The sequence below is a fragment of the Ixodes scapularis genome, unplaced genomic scaffold, assembly GCF_016920785.2.
Source record: "Ixodes scapularis isolate PalLabHiFi unplaced genomic scaffold, ASM1692078v2 PGA_scaffold0__279_contigs__length_252992795, whole genome shotgun sequence".
NCBI lineage: Eukaryota > Metazoa > Arthropoda > Arachnida > Ixodida > Ixodidae > Ixodes > Ixodes scapularis.
Window position 1 is genome coordinate 139,089,143 of NW_024609835.1, and position 20,923 is coordinate 139,110,065.

The 20,923-nt window shown below is 47.6% G+C and overlaps 1 pseudogene; it reads right to left on the reverse strand.

The window, feature by feature from the left end:
* Window positions 1–4,766: 4,766 nt before the first annotated feature.
* Window positions 4,767–5,412, reverse strand: LOC120843574 (annotated as a pseudogene).
* Window positions 5,413–20,923: the final 15,511 nt, after the last annotated feature.

Genomic DNA, 20,923 nt, shown 5'->3' on the forward strand with positions numbered 1-20,923 from the left:
AGCGTCATGGTGTGCTCTCTGCGCTTTATAGAACTAGTCGGCAAAGGAGAACGCACAGAGAAACGGCGAATACCGGCTGGTCCTATCAACTGCAGAAAGCACGCCATGACGTTGTGCCTCTTTCGCTGTTTGATTGGCCCTCCGGCTCATAACATCGGCCGCGCTCGGACCGAAGCTGCAATGAAGTATATCTCGAAAGTTTCAGCAAAGAAAGTTCGAGCGTCGCGCGCTCGGGGTGAGGATGACCTGGCACTTTCGAGAACAAGAAAGCAGGGGGAAAGTTGTCTCTGATGCGAGAATGAACGCGAATCTTCTAGAAGCCCGTGACTGAGCGTTGCTTGCTCTTCCCTGCGGGCGGCAATATTTATTGCTGAATCACAGCGCATTTCACATTTGTTGCAGTTATCAGCGATCGTTCATGAATGGAGAAAGCGGTTGAGTCACGTATAAACCATGCCAAACTACGTCCGCTCCAGTTCACGTGCGATGTGCAAATCATTTGCCGGCAATGACGTGGGCGCAGCGACCACAAAAAGCGATGCCGAAATCGAAGCCCACTTCCACGCTTTCAGCAGGGAGTGGCGGCACAGCTGAGAACAGCGCTCGATCCAGGCACTTACTCTCGGTGAAGCGTGCGATAGGAAAGCGAGCCGCCACGACAGCCGCGTCATGGCGCTGATAGCACGGACCGGTCGACGGTCCGGCGTTCACCTTCATATCGCCTGCGGGTGTACATCTCTAAGTCCCAATCTTTCGTGCAGTATAGTTACTGGCGGTGGAAAGCTTCAATAACCAAATTTACGTGCAATAAGAAAAAGTTACCATTTTTTGGTAGAGGTATATATCTGATTCGTCTGACGTCGCTTGGGACTTGTAACCAGTTTCAAACTTAAAAGCCTATGATCTCCGGGTTTCAGATTTGGAAAACAAATTCGTGCAATTGAGGCCCAAATCAGTTCAAAGTCTGTTTCGATGTTTCCCGCGGTAATATCTCAATGGCGTCGCGAGCGTTATTCTCAGCGACAAGTTTCTTGAGAGTAAGCAAAAATAACGACGCCACGACTCTATAAGTTACCATAAAAAATTAAGCTACTTTGGATCGATGATGTAAACTGGCAAACATTTTCGACCGCCAGAAAAGAAAAAAAAAAAAGAAAGAACCGCTAAGATGACCTGAAAACTGCTCAAAATCCCGCCAACCTCAAACCGGCGATTTCTTCCGCCGGATAAATCGGAAAACCGCTCAATTGACAACACTGGCAGACACTTGTTGTATGATCATTAATGATACAGGATTGTCGTACGAGGAAGAAGCGCGCCTCGGCCATGTTTGCAGGCGCTTTTGTATCGTGTAATAACACCAACTCCCGAAAACCTCTTGAATACGCTTTTCGCGGCTGGCACATAACCATTTCCGGTCCCTAACCGGGGACGGAAGTCGACGGGGCGACTGCCAGTCGAACGCGGAGGCAGCGCTCGTCTGCTCTCACTGATTGCACACCGGTGCTGCCTACCGAACGTCTTCCTCGAGTGCATCCGCGTTGATTCGCGCGGCCCCGTTTTCTTCTTAGGTTTAGTTGCGTTACGAGAGCTTATCGCCACGAGTGACCGGGACGCTTCATACTAAGCGCGGCTACCAGTTCACGGAGCCTGACGGCGGCGGGGCGGCCAGGGGGAATCACGTACTCAGACATACAGTGGCGCTCTGCTCCGTGAGACGAGCGCGCTCCGGATCTTCCCCAGAGAGTGACGGAAAAGTGGAGAGCAAAAAAGCGACGCAAACGTGCGCCGCGAGGCTGTTTCCATGGAAACTGCCGCGGACTTTGTGACGTTGCCACGCGGCGCCCGTTTTCGTCGCTCATATGTCTCCCCCGCTTTGACGCGCTCACTTTGACGCAACGGGTTGAGGTAGTTCTAATTTTCGGTTCTCTTTTGCCGCCAGCTGGCGCATTTACATCGCCGCCGCTAAAGTTTCAATTCAATTCAATTTGTTTATTTCTGCAACACGTTAAAAATCCTCAGAAAAAAAAAAAAAAAAATGTCAAAGACAGCTTGAGGGTGCCTGGGGGCCCATACTAACAGCAACGTTTCATCGAAAAAAAGAAAAGAAGTAAAGTTAGAGGGAAAAAACAAATGGCGCAAATTTAACATTTTTACAGAAAATATGAAAAACAAGTGAAGAATAATACAAAGCGTGCGTAAACATAGTATAAAATAGACAATAAAATGCATATACGTTCAAGCACATCAGATGAAAAAGAAAAATAATTGCAGATAACCACTATAGCTCATTAAACATTTTATAGCTAAATGGATTCACATGACAAAAATGATATACGCAGTGATGTGATTGCTGCGCCAATTGCGCCAAACGGCGCCAAGGGGCTAACCCTGCTACATTCTGCTACATTTTGCCAAAATATGGGTAATCTGCGCCAAGCCTGCGCCAAAGGACCAGTTTTGATCGCTTTTCAAAACCGAAACTAATCTGAGTACCGTAATTGAGCATGCGTGAGTTAACTGGCGCAGGCGGCCGCCCACACAAAGCACCCTGCATCAATTGTGGCATTGTAACCCTGGAGCCGGGGAAAAGAAGGGACGTAGGACAGGCACAAAACTCCAATGTCAGTATTGAACCAGCTCGCCTGCACCCTTGCTTTAGTTACATTAATCGTCCATCCGGTCTCGCATGGTTTTTCCCGCCGTCTCTTCTTTCGCGCTCTCGTCGTCTCGTAAATCTAGTCTCGCGTTTTTGGGGTTTTTTTTTTTTCGTTTTTTTTTTTAAACGAAATTACATTTTTGCGCGGCAGGAGTTACTTTTTGAGCTGAAACACTCGCTTCTGAAAGCAACGGCCGTGGGAAAACTATTTGGTCCCCTGCCGGCCAGCCCGCACGTGGCTACAGATATGGACCTTCCTAAACTGAAACATAAGGACCGCCGCATGTTCAACATTCCTATTCTTGTTTATTACATACCCTACTACGAAAATCCCTTTTTAATTTGAAGACTGCTGTGCGGAAGTATTGATTACCGAGGTTTCTCTTGGTTGGCTTTCTTTCGAGAGTGACCCAGTACATGAAAAATCTGTTGTGAAAGAAAGTTGGTGAAGAGACGTGAGCTAAAGCAAAGAAGGCAATATCTGCACGCTGAACCCGCACATCGCGCTTGTTTGTCTCGAGTTCAGTCTTTGCACAAAGCACTCCAAGAACGTTTTGACCCTGACTCGCGATGTCCTGCATCGATACCCTCAGGTTCTTTTTTTCTGTATGTTTAGCTTGTACCTCGCCTGCCGGCCTTGCAAGCACGCGCCGCTGAACTGTTTATTGCCGCATACTGGGCAGTTAGATTTTGCATGTATGTATGCATGTAGATTTTGAATGTATTTTTCGGGACATTGAAAGTGGACATTATTTTCTAGCCTAAGCCAAAGCGAAGCTTGCAGCAGCTTTCCAGAAAGTTTCGAAAAGCAAAAAGTACCCGCTAGTTGTAGTGCACCTTTTCCTTGTGTGCAATTTGGCATTGCACTGCAGTAGCTATATATATATATATATATATATATATATATATATATATATATGTTCCACCAGTCGGAGACTGCTTCCATTTATTATATTATATCACTAGTCAACCTATAGCTGTGATATTTACTACTGGTCATTTTCAAATAAATTTTAATATGTAAAGTTTGGTTTTCAAATAAATTTTAATATGTGAAGTTTGCTTCTTATCTATCTATGGTGGGTACATATATATGTATCAGTTAAGGGGGACATGGGTCTTCGGAGCCAAAAACTTCCTGAAACTGCATTCTCTTGAAAACGGCAATGGCTGTTGTTCTTCTGAATCTACCAGGCTTCTAGTTTCGTGGATGAGTATTTGAGATATAAATCAATTTATAATGTCTATGCGGGCTGAATCTGCATTTAAGTTGACTCTAAAACATTGTTTTCACATTACATAAATTTTGGACTCACTGAAAATTTGCAGAAAGGATATCTCAGCATCTAAAGCAGTCAGAAATATAATCTTTCTTGAAATGTGTTTCTAAATGTGTGAAGCATACAATGCCGAAAGCAGATTTTTTAATTTAGGTCTAGAAATTTTTTTATATGATCTTTTGCTTTATTACTTGTTCGCCATGCACTGAGCACTTAACTTCAATATGTTGTGAAATCACTAATAATTAATTTATCTTAAAAGTACTTCCAACATTGTATTCTTTACACTTCGTGGTATCTGGCCATGTGTTAAAAAGGATATTTTGTTGAGCAGCTTTTCCATATCATTCCTCCAAACAAAGGCAGGCAAGTTTTAATTACCCTCAGGAAAATTCTACTGACTGAGGAAATATATGAAATCAGCACAATAAGCTGAACAAGCGTGTACAATTTCAATGAGTTTGGTCATGAAATAAGAAAAAAAAAAAAAGCTCCAAGACCAGTGTTCCTTCTTAACTGAAACATTGCAAAATGTGTGCAAAACCCACCTAGGGGTCTTTTGCAAAAAATGCAAAAGACTCCTAGGTGGTCGAACTTGACCATAATTCGTTTATTCCGGTGAGCAAAGTGTCCTTCGTTTGTCCAGCACCTAAAACAAATATTTGTATTTTTCTAAGAATATCTGCTCCAAAGGCCACTTTCTGTGCTCCGAAACACTGTTTTAGCTGCTCCAAAAGCCTTGTTTTGGCTGCTCCAAAGGCCACTTTTGCTGCTCCAAAACACTGTTTTGGCTGCTCCGAAAGGTGCTCCAAAACGACTTAGGCCAATCACATCACTGTATACGTGATATGATACAAGAAATTGCAATTCTTTCTGTTTTCCAAAAAAAGAAAAAAACATAACTTTTTTTGTGTGTGTGAAAAACTATTTATAATAATGTTTTGTTTATCATATCTATTTAGTAAAAATGGCACTTCATATGTTAGCGACTGTAAAAAGTATTCACTTTGCCGGCGTGGTATTAGACACTTCTCACAGCTGCGAGTGCGAGGGTCACTTATTTTTATTCTTAATTGATATATATATATATATGTTTAAAGCTTTGAAGTTGTGATTTGCAGAGAAAAAAGAATAAAAAAACGATATCATACATGTTTTTTTACACTTATTATATTAGAACGCTTGAACAACGGTTCGGTTGATTGTAACCGTGGCACATTAGCAATGTGTCGAAGCGCCCTTTTTTGTAACATAGAAATGGTGTGAATATTTTTTATTGTGGTTGTGGCCCAGACAAGTGAACAGTAATTTATGTTTTAAGTAAACAAGGCGTGATACATTTGCAGTTTCGCTTTGTCCGGAAGAAAGTGCTGACACCGTCAGAACGCGCCGGCGATGGATGATAATGATTTGGATAAAGCTTCAATATGATCTGTCCAAGTCATGTTTTGGCGAAAAAGTAACGCCGAGGATCCCATGTTTGTTTACGATTTCAATAGGCGCGTCACCAATTAACAATTTTTGTGAAATGTGTGCCTGTTTTTCCATTGACTTAAATAAAATTGCTTTAGATTTATTTACATTTATTTTTAGACCGTTAGGACTGGACCAGTCATAAAATTTGAAAAGCTCCCTTTCAGCTTTATTGATTATTTCATCTGTGTCATATCCAGAAAGAAAGAAACTCATGTCATCAGCATAAAGCACACACGCACAAAAAAGCATATATTTTTTTTATTAACGTCGTTAACGTATAGATTAAAAAGAAGCGGTCCCAAAACACTTCCTTGTGAAACTCAAGTAGTAATTGGCTTTAAAAATTAAAAGATGACTTAATTTCTTTCGCTATGAGAAAAAAAAAGGGGGGGGGGGGGGGTCAATGGGCAACACCGCGTATGCCTTGCTATAGTCAATGAATATTCCCAAGGTAAGCATGTTACCGTCAATGTTGTTAATAATCAGTTCCTTCTGTGTTGGTAATGCCGTTTCAGACTTCCCTTGGCGAAAGCCATGTTGACATTCTGTGAATATGTTGTGTTGTTAAAAAAGATTGTTTAATTCGAAAAAAAAAAAAAATCACCCTCTCTAGTTTTAAAAGAAAACACCGGCAATATGGACACCGCGGTCTGTACTTATTAACGTTATTTTTATCCCCTCCTTTAAAAATGACCGAGACTTGATTTTTTTTTATTGTATTTGGGAATAAGCCGAATTCTAGAACCAAATTAAATATGTATGCCAAGCAGGGTGCAATGGCATCGATCACGTATTTTACGGGTTTGATTTGTGTGGTCGTCCACGTCTGTTGCGTTAGTATTTTTTAGACTTACAAATGTACGGCAAATTTCATCAGTTGGTTATTACAAAACTGTATCACCGCGCTGATACTCGAGTGAGGGGCGACTGACGTTATTTGATGGTTCCACCAGATGGACGAAGCGCGTGTTGCAGTACTTAGCTAAAGGGGTCCCCGAAAGATGTTCTGTTTTGTATCTTTAATTCAGTTACGTTACCTTTTGTACTCTTTCGCTTGAGAACTTGATTTATTATCTTTCACACTTTATCAGAACGCGGTGTAAAAAAAAAAAAAAAAAAAAAAAAAAAAAAAAAAAAAGGTGTAGTGCGCGGTAAGCGCTCTGTGGATGGTGCGAAGCGGCTCTGTGCAGTGCTGCTTGGCGCTGTCTGTCTCCATGTACAGTTTGGCCACACGAACACATTGCATTTCGCTGTAACTACTGCCTTTGCCACGCTAATACTGCAAAGGGGTGCCCCCTTTTTTTTTATGTGTCTGGCTAGGAATTTTGCGAAAGAATAGAAATAGCTGAATACTGACGTCATAAGACTCATGTTTTAAGTCTCGTGAAGTGTTTCTACTTCGCGTTTCAACTTCTAGTTCGGGTAGACATGCCGAAGAAAAGCACGTTTCGGTATCGCTTCCCACTCAAAATGAGTCTCACGGCCTAAATATTGGTCTAATATTTTATTTTATTTTCGGGGAGACTTTGTGACATTTATAATTATGTAGAACAAAAAACTTTTTTTTTTTTAAGTGAAGTGGGGGAGGTCAATTTTTTTTTTTTTTTTTTAAGGTGTCTGAAGTCGATGTAAGGAAAGGACCGCACTTTCTGCTAAATGCAGTCGACGCGCACCTGGCAGTATGTGCCTGGGTTCGTGTACTGTCCTCGCCGGTGAAGCAGGCGTGCCAGTCGTGGCTGAGAGGGCCCGGATTTCAGAGAGCAAGCAACTCGGAATGCTCTCGCAACTTAATGGCGGACTCATCTGGGTTCATGTGCGCATGCGTGCGTTGTTGCGTGGCGAGGAGGATAGCAGGAGTAGAAGCTGAGCAAAGCTCGTAGACGTTGTAGTCGCCGACGAGGTGACGACGGCAGGGCTGCGTCTTTCCAGCTGGCGGCCTCCTGCGCGCCCTCGTTGCTTTCCGCCGTGCTTTGGCTGCGCGTGCACGCTCGAGGCTCACGAGGCGCCGAACTGTTAGCGAAGTATAGACCTTTTCCGCTTACTCTCGCCCCCGACCGCCAAGAAGGCATATCCGGTATGGGCAACGAAAAAATATTACAACGTTTCAACCTGCAAATAGTAAAAAAATAGAGGGGAGACAAAATGAGAATTGGTGACGGTTACCCTTATCTCCTAAATGCATTCTATTGGCGTGGCGACGTATAAAACAATGTTTTCGCCCATACTGGAAGTGACGATTTTTCAAGATGGTGGCGCCTTTGTGAAAAAGGTCTATAGGCAGCTGCCCTTCTCACCGTGTCAGTGATTATGGCGGACGGTCGGTGACTTTGCCTCCATAGGCAACCTGCAATGCTGTTTGGTTTGGCGCTATATAGCGACTGAAGCAAGAAACATTGGGTATGCCTGGGGGTGGCGGCTGCGGTGTTCAAACGTGAGCTATTGCTTTGGTGGCGCCGCGTAGCCTAGCGTCTGGAGCAAGAGATACTGGGTAGGCCAGGACGCTGTGATCGCATAAAATGCCAGTACGAGGGGACCGGACCTGGCGGGCCAATCGGAACGTAACTACGTATCACCGGAGTGCGCTTATACTGCGAAGAAGTATCAGGAGTTTCGCTGCGTCATGCTCCAATATGTGTGCGTTGTGCTCGTATACGTAGGGCGCATCGAAGATGTCGGCATGCGATGTGGGGCTTATCGTTCACCCTTTGCAAAGTTACAACAAGGCAGGGTATAACCGTGGGCTTTCGCTCTGCTGGCGCCGCCTGACTGTTGGCTGTAGACTTATTGCTGAATTACCCTAGCATCAAGAAGCATGGAGAGAACGTAGTTACAGGCACTGCGCTCACTGGCCTTTCCTTTTAAAGAAATCATAACAAAAAAAAAAGGCGTTTACGGACGCACGTGCCAACTGCCACTTGTTTTAGATTTTTGATTAAAAAAAGAAATCCTACTGTCAACTCCAGCATGCGCAGCGCGTGTAACTACGTTCCCTGCATTCTTCTTGATGCTTGGGTAATATAGCGATAGGTCTATAAACCATGTGACCCCCGATCGAGCGGTTGTAAACACTCCCAAATCTGGGCAGTCTAGTCGTGGCAGTGGCATCGTATCGTTTATTCAGACAACAGACACACACGCATGTTCAGTTTGCGAAAGGCAATGGAAATGCCTGACAAGGCGGCGGCCCCCTCCCCTGACGGACGGCACTCTCGACGTGGGAACACCGGTGTGAAATAGAGTCGGCTATGTGTGCGCCATTATGTAAAAGGGGATCGGTCCGTACCCCCGAGACCCCACTTCCGACCCAGCGGCTTCACACTTCTCGGAACCTGCACGAGATGTGCACGGCTTAGTCACGCGTGCCCGCGCGCGTTAACAAAAGCAGGATCTGGTTTACGTAGCTGGTTTACGCAACTCGCCGCAGGCGTGCCTGGTTGGCTGGCTTTGTTCAAAGGCGGTGGCGTGAGCCTGGCGTGCCTCGTCCAATCGGGCCGCTGGGGGCGCCCTTCACGTAACGGCGCGTCACGCCACCTGGCGGAATTCCCTTCTGAACCAAGTCTGCCGTGCCCCCATTGGCCGCGGAATATAAGCACCCCCTCGCTCCTTCCTCGTTGTGCCGGCGTCATATGAACTGCTTGGCATTCACTTCTGATTGGTGGAGGCGAGCGAGACAAAAATTGTGTAAGTGGATTGTTACGGTGAGGACGCCATTTGTTGGCGCCCCTCACGTGCTTGATTAACAAAGAACGCACACGACGAGTTGACATATCGCGTGCAGAGCGATCGGCGTTGCGTGGCTTGTGCCCCCTTCGTTTAGGCTCGCCGAGTTGCTTCTGTTAGAGCGCGCACGCGAAACTGCGATTGCTGTTTGCCCAGCATCTTCGTACGCCGCGCTGGCGGTTGTTTTATTGGCCGACCGGAAGTGAGCGAGAATGTCTTTGAATGCTCTTGAAGGAATATTTCTCACGCTTTCAGTGAACTGCCTGTTTTTTTTCTGTTTTTTTTTTTTTTTTTTTTGTCTTTTTTTGGCAGCGATCTAGCATTTTCAAGATTCGAGACATCCACTTCGTTGTTTTGTTTCCTCTGCCTACGAGACGAATTCGCGGGTCCGGGTGTGGCGAAGTGACGCGGGACCGACATCTACGATAGCGATCGGATCTGAAAATATGGTATCCTTTCTTTCAAAACGCGTACGACCTGCTAATGCAAATTGCTTGGCAAAGCGCGAACGCTACGGCCTGAGCTAATCAGAGTAACGTGGCGAAGCGTGTGTGGCAGCTCTCCGCGGGAGGAGAGTGCTCCATCTGACGCGCTGGTTGGGCCAGGTTGGCTCACTATAGAAGAGCAGCCTTCGCCATTTGTCAAGTTGGGCTGAAGCAGAGTGCGGCTGCACAGCGGCTGACCGAAGCGCCTGTTCACCGCCCAGTGTCCGTCCAAATTGAATCCCCCGCTGCGGAAATCGGATCTCTTGGCCGGCTTTGTAACGAGCCGCACTCGCCGTCGGACGTTTCCCTCGCTCCGCTTCCTGTCGAGGTAAATCGAATGCCGCCAAAGCTGAGTCATCCCGGTTTGTTCGGCCGTCCCCGCAAACCTGCCGCGGTTCCCCCCCGGAGTCCGCGGGTCCAACGCGGCGGCGGCCGTCGCCTGATTACGCGTCGCCTGATTACGCGTCGCTCGCTGACTGGAGGCTTTTCGCCGTCCCTCGCAGCACCGGCGACGCTAGCCGAGGCGGGCAGCTGCGGCACGTGTCGGCCTGATTTGGGCCCTCTTCCCCGCCGCCCGAGGCCTCTAATCCCATCACGCTCCGCGGAGAGGAACAACGGGAGCGCTTCTCGTAGCGGGCTCCGCTTGACTCTGCCAACACCCCCCGAAGACAAAACCTGCTCCTTTTCCCTCCCAAACGTCATCACTCGCGGCGCAGAGATCGGACTCGTGTGTACGCCGTACGGTTCACCACCAAAAGAACGAGCGACACCCTGTGTCTGTCGGTCGGAGGAAAATACAATGGGGGCCGGCGTCCGACAAGTTGCGCGCCGCCGCCGTTGCTTCAGGGTGGGAGCACCATCTTCGTTGGGGCAGGATAAAGAGCCTAGATTGAAGAGAGGATCCATCTCAAACCGTGGGGAGCGTTTGCAATTTAATGGCGAACACCTACTGCGGCAATCGGTCGCAAGTGCGCATTCGCTGCGTTTTCGCGTGACGGAAAGCAGGAGAAGAGGCGGAGCAACTCCTCCTATAGATAACAAATGTCGTAGTGCTGATACAGCTGATGTAATCAGCGAATTCCAGCGCTGGTTTCAGATTGGACATGACGATTGCTTTAACGTTCGGGATGGCGTCAACATTTGAACCAGTGTTGCCAACCGTAGGGTAATTACCCTACTTGTAGGGTAGTTTAGGCATTTTTGGTACATTGTAGGGTTGTAGGGCCGTCCGGCCAGTTTCCCGCCAAAAGTAGGGTAGTTTCAGACGTTGCTTCTTCAACGGCGAGCATTATACAACCAGCAAAAACACAGTAAAAAAAAAAAAAGAAAACTGCCGTGCAAGTTTTGCATAGCTTTGCAACTCGTGTGCTGCCACACCACGACATCATGCAAAACAAAAGTATACAAGTTACAAGACGTGCTAACAGAGAGCACCACACACCAAGGTGGAGTAGAGGGGTTTTAAGTTGGAGTAGGGTGCCTACATGTCTGTCTGTTTAGGATGGAGGTATCCATGGTTGCCCTGAATGTGCCGCGCGTGACTCTCTGGCGCACTCGGTGCGTGACTTGGGCGGTAAAATGGCGTCTATGCATTAGCCAAAGTTACGCGCTCGAGCTGAGTGACACCAAATTATCGCACACTTCAAAATGCATAAAAAAACAATTGGGTCGAAAAATGGCTGAGATGTCACCACTCAAGCAAAACCGCAAGTGTGTACGAAGGCACTCTAAGTTGGAGCAGAGCCTAATATACGTTTCTGAGTTGGAGAGTATTGGAAAGCTGGAGCAAGTGGGAGATCCGCGAGGAGTGGGAGTTGCGCAGAGGGAGATTGGAGCCAGAAGAGGTATCTTCCCAGTGGACAGGTTCCCGCCAGTTTTTCTCTGATGGCGCTGGTACATCCGGCGGGCCTTGTTACACCTGCGAAACACGTGGCACCACGGGCGGAACCATCCCGAGCCCACCAGAACCGCCAACCACTTGTTTAACTCGGCTTTTCTACGGTCTGACGTAAGGTGCCCATGCTGTAAATAGCCATAGCTGGAACTACCACTCGTCCTGGGTGCTCTTTGCTGTGGCGCGTTGCAATTAACTATTTCCTTACCACGCCCATAGATTGTCGATCACCGATGATCGACGAGTACAGAAACCCATTTCAAAGCTCCCACGGAGCTTTGAAATCGACGAATACGGAATACGGAAAAGCCGCCGGTTTCCTATCCTTCCCTGGTGTAATAGCCTAGTTGGTCGAAATAGTACCTTAGTTTGACGAATCCCTAGGTGGTACACCCAAAGAAGCTAATATACCGCTCGGATTGGCTTCCTTTTGTAATAAGCCGCCTTGTCTGTCGCCGCGAGTGCTGGTCCCGCGTAGCCCAGTTTTTAATCTGACGACCAATCGGCTAAACATGTTGGTTTGGGATGTCTGTGCGCTGGCTGCATCACTATTGTGCTGATGATACACAGCGCACATACAAGCATGGTGTTCGCTTTGTACTGTCGCTTTGTACTGTATTACTACTACGCTGTATCATTATAATCCATGCAACATTATTATTTGAACAAAGATTTGCCTCGTAGGGTAGAATGTGGGGTAATAAGAAACATTCGTAGGGTAGTGTAGGGTTTTCTGGATGCTGGCGTGGGGTATTTTCGAAAAATAGGTTGGCAACACTGATTTGAACAGCTGAGTAATTGCGCCATCTAGTGAGACGTCACGAGGTTATCGGCAGCCACAGGCGCGCTCCGGGCGACATGGTCGCGAATATAGAGTTAGTCGCGCTACAGTCTGCGGCAAAGTAGAACGATGTCTCCTGCAGCTTACTGGCACCCTCTCTAAAGCTCGGACACGCACCAATATGGCGACGCCCACAATTAAACCAAGGAGGGGAGATCCGAGACACTGTGTGACTTCAGGTAAAACATTACGAAAAAAGAAAATACAGCAAAAGCAACGGCACGCCTGTAAATCTGTTGTAGGTCTTAACTGGAGTCGAGAAGATACAGAAAAGCAACCGCTTTTTTGACGACACTCGTAAAATTGATAGTAAAAGAGCTATGAAGACGACTTTATGATGTTCCGACCGTGAATGAACCATCAAGACGAGGTACGATCATATATATATCTGTTAGCTATCTAGGTAAAGAGCTCGTTCTAACTGAATGACTAAAGTAACTGCGTTTCGAGTAATTAGGGAGTTTTCGTAGATCCTTTCCGCTGTCCCGCAACGCTCCCCGCAACCTGCTGCGATATCCGGAACTCTACCGTCAAGGCCATAGCCACGCAGGCGCAGTAGCGGCTTCTTCATTGCGGAGGGCTTAGCGGAGGCGGAATTGCGGTCTACGAAGCACTTGGATTCGGTGACAGGTTAAGAGTGAAGTGGAAGCTCCTCCCACTTCTTTCCAATTTAGCAGTGCGAACCCTGGAGAGGAGGCGACCTCCTCGTCAGCGTTTGCTCTGCTAAAGGGGAAAGAGGTGGGAGTAGCTTCCACTTGATACTTCGTGTCGCTTGTTGCGTGCAGTGCAGGCGAAGGCAACGCCAGGCGAAGAGACAAAGGGCGAGCACTAGGAAAGCACGACGGGGAGAGAAGGGCAATGGAGGGCGAGGGAAGAAAGGGAGAGCACTATAGTCCGTTGCCACTTAAGAAGGCAAGACGAGGGGGAAACCTCCTCTCTCCATCATTCCGCCTTCCTCCTCCTCAGCTTTCTTTTCCCTCGTCCTGCCTTCTTGAGTAGAGGAGGGGAGGTTTCTCTCCTTGTCCCCAGTAGCGCTTGCCCTTTCTAGCGTTGCTTTCGCCTCTACTGCACGCAACTAGGGACACGTAGTATAGCCATGACCCAACACTGGGATTGCCTTCGGTGCTTTGATTTCTGCGTGCTTTGAGATCGGGTGGGGCTGGTCACCTGATCTGAGAAGAGCGACTCCGTGCGCCCCTTTTTGACGCTGTGCAAAACTACTGGGTAACCGAACCAAAAGCAGCGCATTCCTCGCGTCTCAAATAAAGGCATACGTGAGTTGAGCGTGACGTCATCGATTCACGCTGATGGCCCTTCCTGCCAAAGGATACGAACTCGATAGTGTCAAATGTATGTTCCAGAGGGCACGCGCTCAGCTTCAAAGCCGTGGCAATGAACACTGATCTGTTATGACTCAGCGGAGCATGCTGTATATTGGCAATACCTACTGCTGAGTATTTCTAAGACCGCGACGCGCAATTCGATCTCTTCACAAGACATTCCTCTCGCGCGCTTGTTTCGAGAAGCCGGGCCCAGAATTCCTCTTCGTAAGGTAATTCTTAAAACGCGTAGCAAAGATATGTTACGGTAACTGGACCTCAGCCATTGTGGGGATGCATGCGCATGCGAATCGCATCTTATTGTTATTCTCGGGCGACCCAGACCACGAACTTCACTGAATGGACAGGCGGAACACTCCTTCCTGTTCACTGGCGAGTTCCCTGTAATCCGTGGAAAGTTTGTCTTGTGCATCTATTCAAATGCATACGCCGACGTCTCCTGCTCAGTCTTCTTTGCTGCTGCACCTGAGAGAGGGCGATGACTTGCTCTTTGAAACTTGCCGGGGCCAGCATAAATTTGGGTGGAATGTGGACGCATGTATTCTGCCGAGAGTGGGAACAACGGTGCCGTAAGAGCAGCCCTCCTTTTCATCGTTCAAAAAAAGAACTCCGGGAAGTGCGGACGGGGTAACGTGTCGCTATAATCATGTTGCACTGCCGCGTTCGAAACGGAAAGCCTCCAGCTACTGTTTCGGTTTTGGCAGAAATGCTTTGCACATTTACGCGACTGGAAAGCGATGTGGGTACGGGCGCTATGTTGGAATGCATCTTTATTTATTTCGTACGGATGTGTAGACCCCTCATCGGAGAAAGAAGTCAGCAGTAACAGCAGCGAAAACATGTGGAGTAATGTATTCTAGAATGAAAGAGACACACGTAAGGGATCGGAGCGCAGTAGCACAACAGGTACATAGGCCGTTACACTTAGATCAACAAAGGAGTAACGTTGCCGAAATAGTATGCTTTGATATATGACCATGTGACCGAGTTGCCTTTGTTTACCTTTGACAGTGCAGGATTCACATGAGTGAGGGGGGGGGGGGGGGGCATTCGCGCAATCTCTTGAAGTTTTTTCAGAAGTCATGCATCCTTTCACACTCGCGTATGTCCTCCTCTTCACAGGCCGAGAAAGCTTTTTGTGAATGCACTGTTCATTATGTGGCTGCCAGCGGTGGCGACGTGGAAGATGCGTACCTATGAATCAAACCAGCGCCTCGTATAAAGTCCCCTCCCACGTCACAATGCAAGCCTAACGCGAAGCAAGGTTGACCGGTGCGATGGCGCGGCTAAGATATTGAAATCATGCTTTCTGTTTGACGTAGCAGCTCGTGTGACTTTTCGCGCCATTTGCATTTTCGGCCTTTGTGTTCTACGCGGTGTCGATAAAAGCAGTGACAATTCCAAATTAAAAAAAAAGAAAAAAGAAAAGAGGTTGTTTGTACTAAAATAGCATATGCTAACGAACGATATATATTAATATGTACGACTTTACAACGTCGGAGAAATCGGTTCCAAAGTAAATAAAAATTTCCCTCGCACATTATTATTATTTTTTTTATATATATGTTGGGTTGGTCTCAGGCACGTAGCCAGGGGGGTGGTGCCCATGGGGCCCGGCCGCCCCCCTCCCCCGCCCGAAATCTCCCATTTTGCTGGGACCTCCTCTCCCCCGTCCTCCTCATACAGCATTTTGTTATGGGCGGGCACCTTCCGAAACAAAATCCTGGCTACGTGCCTGGTTGGTCTTGCGAATGGCTCGCTCCATATTATCTTATTGAACGAGCTTAAAGGGGCCCTGCAAGGACTTTTTACTGTTTTTTAATTTGCACCGAACCTGAGCGCACTGAACGTAGTAACTTAGTGAAACTTTTCTTTTCGCGAAATTCGCTTTATTTTAAAAAGTTATAGGCAATTCAGAATTACAAAAACAAGCAAAAAATAACCTCCTTCATGACGTCGTAGGTCCTGGCTTGAGTGGCCGTGAACTAGAGGAGGAATAGTGAGCTCATCGAGCGCTCACGGCCGCCGCACTCCGTGTCGACGGCGCCAGAGGGCGCCACTAAAGCATGTTCTGGATAGGCTGTATGCAGCGGGCAGCCAAAGCGGCTTTCATTGCGTTTGCTGCGCGATTAAACACTAATTCGGCATGGCACTTCATTGGCCACAAACGACAGCAAACACGGGGTAAAGATCAGTTCAGAATGGGAGCCCACTTCGCGCTGCCATACCGCGAAACGGCCAAACCGCAAGACAAAGCCTCTCGCGGAAGGCCTTCGGAACGCTCGGAGCCGGTCGGATCCTCCTGTCCATACGACTGCAGCGTAACCACGTACATCCGGGATTTTTCCGTGTCGGCGCCTTATCCCACTACTCTTTTCTAGTATGCGCCGCCTTTTCCACCGCTTGGCGGCGGGTGTGTTAACGGTTCATTTCTTGTTTCCGTACTTTATAAACTGCATTTCTTTCTTTTTTCATTTATAATAGTGAACAAAAACTACTTTTATAAATAATTGAAACGGTTTGCACCACTTATATTTTGTATTTCGACCAAAAAGAAGTTTTTAGTGGCTCTGACCAGTAGTAAGCCCAGGACCAAAGACGTCACATTTTGCGCGCTTTCGGTACCGTGGGTCGCCCTCGTCGGTGGAGGAGGCTTCCGTGTTGTCCGGTTAAAATATGGCGCATTGATATTTAGCTACTCTTTCCGTGCCCGCTGGCTTGCCCGAACCCCAAGAGACGTGGAAACCGCATAAAAGGTAGACGCTTAAATATGATTGCAGTGCTCTTTTAAAGGGGCCCTGCAATTACTTTTTTTTACTAATTTTTAATTTGCACCCAACCTGAGCGCACTGAACGTAGTAACTTAATAAAACTTTTCTTTTCTCGAATTTTGCTTTATTTTAAAAGTTATAGGGAAATTAAAATTACAAAAACAAGCAAAAAATAACCTCCTTCATGACGTCCTTGGTTGTTTGAGTGGCCATGAACTAGAGGAGGGGTAGTGAGCTTAGCGAGCGCTCACGGGCTGCCGCACTCCGTGTCGACGGCGCAAGAGGGCGTCACTAAAGCATGTTCTGGATAGGCTGTATGCAGCGGGCAGCCAAAGCGGCTTTCATTGCGTTTGCTGCGCGATTAAACACTAATTCGGCATGACACTTCATTTGCCACAAACGACAGCAAAAATGGGGTAAACATCAGGTCAGAATGGGAGCCACTTCGCGTTGCCATACCGCGAAACGGCCAAACCGCCAGACAAAGCTGCTCGCCGAAGACCTTCGGGACACTCGGAGCCGGTCCGATCCTCCAGTCCCTACGACCGCAGCGCCGCCGCGTATATCAGGGACCTTTCCGTGTCGGCGCCTGATCCCACTACTCTTTTCTAGTATGCGCCACTTTTTTCACCGCTTGGTGGCGGGTATGTCGACGGGTCATTTCTTGTTTCCGTACTTTATAAACTACATTTGTTTCTTATCTGATCTAAAATAGGGAACAAAAGCTACTTTTATAAATAATTGAAACGGTTCGCGCCACTCATATTTTGCGTTTCGACTAAAAAAGAAGCTTTTAGCGGCTCTGACCAGTAGTAAGCCCAGGACCAAAGACGTCACATATCGCGCGCTTTCGGTACCGCGGGTCGCCCCTGTCGGTGGAGGACGTTTCCGCGTCGTCCGGTTAAAATATCAAGCACTGAAATTTAGCTACTCTCTCCGTGCCCGCTGGCTTGCCCGAACTTCAAGAGACGTGGAAACCGCAAAAATGGTAGACGCTTAAATATTATTGCAGGGCCCCTTTAAGCATGGAAATAAGAATGATGAAAGATAATTGCTTCACAATCGGCTGCGTAGTAATAATGCTAAAAGTAAAATAAAACTTAAGTTACAAACGTTAAAGTTAAAACTGGGGAGAAAACGATTTCTCGCGAAATCGCGTTTCGCGTTTGGAAAAACAAAAGAAACAAAAAAAAAAAAAGGTCCATTTTTTTTTTCTTCTGTGCTTTAAATGCCCCGCGAAATCTTTTTTTTTTTTTGTTACGATCCCGAAAAGAGGAGAAGCGAACCGGGGGCGGCGGTGGCGAGAGAGAGAGAGAGAGAGAGGGAGAGAGAGATATGAAGATGGGGGGGAGAAGCTGGTGCTCGGTTAAAAGGCCGGTCATTTTCATTTCGCTCTCACATATGCTCCTTAAAAGCACTCGGTTTTCCCTTTTCGTGTTTCTTTCTTGTCTGTTCGCGGGGCATTTTGTTTTCGTGTAGGGGAATTTTCATTTATCTTTTCGATGGAAGTATCACTTGTCCGTGAAGCGCGCGCGTGTGTTTGCGTAGCCGTATGTTTGTGTGGACGCAGTATTTCCACCGTTGTATTTTGTTTCTGACAGTGTTTACTATTAAACCAAGTATCGAGTCGGCGTCGTTCTCGTCTGCGCTCCTCGCTGTATTACATATGTGGTAGATGTTTTCGAGCCCGATCGATCGCGCCCCCCTCTCCGGTTCACCTTACGATGGACCGCACCCCTCCGCTACGCTCTGGGCAACGGAGACGCCGGAACTGCGCATGCGCGCCGCTCGCTTGTTTTCACAATTCTCGATCTCGTAGCCGGTTGCGAACAGCATTGCGGGACGGCGGAAACCTTGTACGAAAACTCTCTAACTCAATCCAGTGGTAGTGTGACGTGACCTTAGGGAGGGACGCACGTGTGAACGTTCACAGCGCTGCAGTTAGTTGAGGGAGAGGAAGAGACCAGAGCACGCGCGCACATGAAAACACCGAGCTAAGACGATTGCAAGCAAGGAGATGCGGCCGCCGCCATGTCTTCGCGCATGCAGACAAGCCCATGCACTTGCAAGCTTGCCGAAGCTATGTTAGCCGCACGTGCTCGCACGCATCGCTCACCAGTCGCGGAACCATGCTTGCATTTGTCTATAGACGTTTCCACTGTTCAGAAGCATCACAGTCCAGTCAGCGCTCGCTTGCAATAGACTACTTCCATAAAGCCCCGCATGCAACACGGCGCGCGTTGCACTCTGGGAACTAGTTGGCCAGGGAGGAGGGTGGCATGGTTTCGGTTTCGATCGACACGTCGACAAGAGATTGTTTTCTGGTCCCGAGAGCGTCATTTGTGGTCTCTAAACTAACCTAAATGGCCAGACCTCGAAGCTTCCGCACAAGCCTGAAACGTATAGCTTGTCTTAACACATGCTTGTTGTATTTTTGTACTTGAGCCTTCCTGTTAGCGTTCCAATCGAGGTATGTGGACGAGCCAGTGCTCGGAATCTCGGCGAACTATTACTTTTTGTAATTACTGTTTTTCTTAATATGCCTGAGCATGCGAGGTAAAACTCGGAGGCGCCATTGAAAGGCTCTATTTTAACACACTTCTTATCTCTTATCTGTACTGACCCGCAGCACTGCACGAAGTAAAGTCCCCACCCGCTTGCATTCCACTAATATTCAACATCGCGTATGCGCATAAAGTTATCCTGCAATCATATAGGCAAATTCGCACATAAAGACCGTTTTAAGAAAGCAAAAGTCGAGCACTTGTGTGAAGAATGTCGCACCGTTCGCCGGAAGTGTGCCGGACGGGCATTAACCCCTATGCGCACCGCATAGGGCTTCATGCCCATTCCGGCGCACGGTGCGACGTTCTTCGCACAAGTGCTCGAACGAATTCAAAGCGCGTTTGACGGTTGCTAATGGCCATAATATTTGCGATGTGTTTGCTTTCTTCCTGCCTGAGTATGCCGAGATAATTTCAGACACATTGTTCCCGGCACAGATCTTGGGCGTCAGTAAAAGCTCGTCCAAAAAGGCTTAGCGAGCAGTAGGGGACGCTTGTTAGGGCCTCCGTCGTAGCTAGCCGATCTCAGCGTTTGCGAAAAGTTAATCTTCTATCAGCATAAAATTTGAGTGGGAGATATGTGATGACACGAGGAAGACATCATAGTAACTTTTGTACAGTAGTGAGGTCGGATTTATTGCGTTTCCTTAAAAGTTCATGCGTAAATGCTGGGCTCAACTTTGATACCCTGTGAGGATGCGGCTTGCTTTTCGCCCAATGAAGTAACAAGAAACGGACGTTTGGCAAACAAATACGTGTAAGACTCCAGATGAACAAATTTCAGTTCTAGTTCAATGGTACTAGACGGGATTACTGAAATTGAGCTCAAACATGCACTCGTGGGGTGAGGTGACTAAGCCACGACTTACTACGTTCGCATACGCACGCACGATATCCGTTGTTTCAGGAAATAAGGAAAGTGCCCCGGTCTTCGTTTTGTATCGCTCAAGAATAAGTGTATTCTACGTTCGTGAAAAGTCAGATAATCGAAAACGCAAGCAGCGCGTTCGGTCGCGGCGTGATAGCATGAGATGAAGCTGCTCAGTCGAAACCGAAACTGAGTGGCCAACTAGTTCCCAGAGTGCACTGCTTGGTATTTCGCCGCGATGGGGCGCGTCGGTTTTGGAAGAAGTCCATTGCGGCCAGCCAGAAAGTGTGCGTGCATGAAACAAACGCAGCAATAAACGTGCCCTAATCCCCTTTTATGGAAAAGCGGATACTCGGAGACAACTTTTCTTGGCAATGAAGCCAAAGCTATGGGGTGCTCGTCCGCTCGCGCTATCTTCACTTCTGTGAAGGCCCAAGAAGGTTGCCCCCGAGTGTATGGGGGAACGGACTTTCATTTCGACAAAATTATCTCGAAATTTGCAGCTATGCATCTACTTTTGGCTGCGCTATCACATTAATGATGATGGCTTTCTTCAACGCCGTTATAATTATCATCATTAGGGAGTTTTAGAATAGCGCACGCTAAAGCTTTGCGCACGCAAATAATAGCGTCTTCACCACTGCGCATGCTCCGAACGCAAACCAGGTTTTGCGCTTTGCGTGCGCAATTTTAGCGTGCGCTATTTCTCGGAAATAGCGTGCGTACGCAAAGAGCCTTTGCGCTTCTCCAAGGAGGATTCATGATGAGAAGTTGGCTAAAGCCAAGACGAGCGGAGTTAATCAAAAATGGCGGCTTCCAGGATTATGTCGGCGGCTGCTTTGGCGGCGTCGTGAGTGCGACGTCGGCGGTATCCTCGCGACTGCGATTTTCAATACGAGACTAAATTGTACTCGGTTCGGCAACGATCACCGGCAACATGATGCTTGCCACGCGCGAACACTTCTTGGCGAAGGTGGCGAAGGTACGATGTGCGAAGGTCAGTACACGAGACCTCTCTTGCCGAG